At 37.5% G+C, this 3,265-nt stretch overlaps 1 non-coding gene across 1 annotated transcript; it reads right to left on the bottom strand.

Moving 5' to 3' along the window:
* Positions 1-2,521: 2,521 nt before the first annotated feature.
* On the bottom strand, positions 2,522-2,628 carry LOC111899591 (small nucleolar RNA R71). Its single transcript, XR_002853004.1, has one exon. It is a non-coding gene; the product is annotated as a small nucleolar RNA R71 (small nucleolar RNA).
* Positions 2,629-3,265: the final 637 nt, after the last annotated feature.

Below are 3,265 nucleotides of genomic sequence, written 5' to 3'. Positions count from 1 at the left end.
AAAAGTTTATTACCCTCAAGAGTCATTTTCCCTAAATAAAAATTTCATATCGATATTTTCTTTTGAATTCTGTCCATAATTACCTTCCAACTACATTCCTGCCCCATGCTTTAAGCGATAGGGAACTAAAATAAGAAAACGGTAACGTGACCTTGCAACACCCCATCGATATACCATAATCTTGTATCCCCGTCTCTGCGACATCCTGATATTTTCATTTTTAGCTATATTTTTATGTTTGATCTTTATCATTTATTGGCTAATTAATTGCATATTATGGACAAAAGATGCTTCATATTGTTCAAATTATATCTTCAGTCCAAAAATGAAGCTCGAAAGCAAAAAGAAGCAGGAGATATGAACCGAAGCTTGGGAACAAAAGAAAGAAGAAAAACGCTAATTTTGAAGTTACTCGGCGACTAGGATTGTCTACTTGACGAGTAGACACGAAGATTCGCGAAGCGACATGTGGAGTCCTTGCCGTATACGGATTCCTCAAGGGGGACTTGAGGAGTCAGTTGCCTACTCGCCGAGTAGCCCCTGTTTTGAGAAAACTATAAATAAAATTCACAAACCCGAATTGAGGACTCTCTCTGGATTTTTGGTGGAACACTTGGCGATCAAGGAAACCTTGGAGCTCTGGAAAACGATTGAAGAACCCTAATCCTTCATTCTTAAGAGATTAAGGAACTTTAGGTTTAACTTTCCACTTTTCTTTTGAATTGAATTATGTTAGGATTATTTGAATTTGTTTTTAAGCTTGCACACACTAAAATCATGAACTAATCCTATGGTTTAATTTACTCTTTTGATTAATTGCTAGTTGGTGATATTGTTAAATTAAGCTTGTTAAAGACCCTTGTGCATTAACTATAACTGTTTTCTGTTAATTGCTAAGTGATTAAGTTGTATGAACAACTCTTATTTGCTTATCTCATACAATTTATGTGAACACAATAGTATATGCCTAGGAATAATGAACATCAAAGTAGGATTAATTAGAGAATGGGTAAATTAATGTGTGAGCTTGTGTGATATACCATCAACAAGAGGTTAATTGAATCAACAAATTTAATTAGCTAGCTACAAGTCTTACTTAACCCGAATAATTAACCCTAGGAAATCTATTAGTTTAATCAACTGGCCATTGGCTGAATTGGTATGTTTTCTAAGGATTAGTAATAGTGACTGCGAATCTAATCACCAGATTCGGTAACCAATAACAATTAATCTATCATATTATCATAAAAATTAACCATAGGTGTAAAAAAGTTGAACCTAAACAGAAACCGTTTTTTATCATTGAATTTAGTTTGTTTTTACATGATTTTAGGTTTTAGTTGAGTAGTTAAGTTTCTAGTCTTGCAAAACTAGAGAAACCCCTATTTTCTATTACTTGTTTTTAGTTAATTCCAGTTTTTAGTTTTAATTTTCCGTTCCCTGAGTTCGATACCCTACTTATTTAGCTTTATCACAATTGATAGGTCCACTGCCTTTGTCTGTCAACTTTCTAGTTAAAAGTATGATTAAAACTAGTTGAGTAAACACACATCAAGTTTTTGGCGCCGTTGTCGGGGAACGGTTCAAAAATTAGCACTAATTTCTAGTTTTATCGATCCTTTGTGTGAGACTTATCTTGCACAAAGTTATTTTTAGGTAATTTAGTTATTAGGATTAGTTTTAATAGTTTCCAGTTTTAGAATTTTAATTAGTAACTTTTTTTGTTTCTTCCTTGAAGTCGCCGAGTGTAGTCGATGCTACTCGGCGAGTCCGTCGCAGTTTCACACTTTTGTTTTTATTTTCTTTTTGTTCTTTTTACGCATTTTTCTTACTTTGGTTTCAGTTCTTACATGACCCGAGGATCCAATACGCTTTTTCTCCCTCCACTTGAAGACCCGGAGTCCACTCTAAAGAAGAACAAAGGAAAAACTGTTGGAGAATCCGCTTCTTCAAAGAACTCGCCTTTGAAGAATCTAAAGTCCGTTTTAGCAAGAAAAAGAGCAACAAATCAAGAGCATCCAACACCTCTTCCTTGGCAAACGAAGACCCAATCAAGGAAGACATCATGAACAAGTCCGAAAGGGAAGAAAGCGAATTTGGAGATGACAGCGATCTAGAAGGTGACTTTGACAACACCATGGCGAACATCGATGAAGTTCCCATGGGCGAATGGAAGAAGAGGATACGAGATGACACCGGCCCGGGACTTGTGCAACCTATAATTCCTGCGACTGCCACTTTTGAGCTCAAGGGTCACATACATGCTCAACTCAAGGAGATGCCCTTTTACGGAAAAGACCACGAAGATGCTTATAAACACTTGGATGAAGTCAATGATGTAGCTGATTACTTTAATATTCCAAATGTTCCTCGTGAAACCCAACTGCTTTGTATGCTCCCAGTTACATTCAGGGGTGCTGCAAAAGATTGGCTCAAGTCACTCCCTCCCGGATCCATCACTACATGGGCTAAGATGAAAGAAGAATTCATTGACCAGTTTTGACCACCTTCTAAAATAGCCATGTTGAAGAAAGCTATTGCCAACTTTGAACAACAACATGGAGAGTCCCTTTATGACGCATGGGAGAGATACAAAAGTCTACTAGAGAATTGCCCACATCACGATCTTAATAGCCAACAAGAAGTCTCCATCTTCTATGATGGAGTCAATGTTACAACTCGGCTGCTCCTTGACTCGCAAGGACCCCTCACAAAGAAGGCACCCCCGGTGATCAAGGAATTAATTGAGTAGTTCTCTAAACATTCTAGAGAATATCATAACCTACGAAATGATGTAAGTAGGGGGTAGTGAACACGGTTAACGATGTCATGGCGACAATGATGGCTAAACTAGATAGTTTAGATAGGAGGATGACTAAGATGGATCAAACAATCCATGCTATTCGTGTAGGATGTGAGAAATGTAGAGGACCTCACCTCACTAAGGATTGCGACTTGGATAAGAATGGAAACAAGAAGGCTCAAGTATTCTATTCAAGTGGCACAGATTTGATGATAACTAGCGAAAACCAAAGAAGGAATGGTTCCCGTACGACAAGCACAAAAAGGCAAAGGATGAGAAATTCAAGCAAAAAGAACGAGGTTTCTATCAAAAGGAGGAGCCAGTTGTGGAAAAGAGAGATGATTTGGAAGAGATGCTTACAAGATTCATAGCCGCGTCCGAGAGACGACACAATGATACCGATGCTACACTTAAAGATCAACAAAATATGTTGAGAGAACACCAACTTATGATGAAAGATCA

Source organism: Lactuca sativa, chromosome 3, assembly GCF_002870075.4.
Source record: "Lactuca sativa cultivar Salinas chromosome 3, Lsat_Salinas_v11, whole genome shotgun sequence".
Taxonomy (NCBI): domain Eukaryota; kingdom Viridiplantae; phylum Streptophyta; class Magnoliopsida; order Asterales; family Asteraceae; genus Lactuca; species Lactuca sativa.
This window is presented reverse-complemented; position numbering and strand designations above follow the sequence as displayed.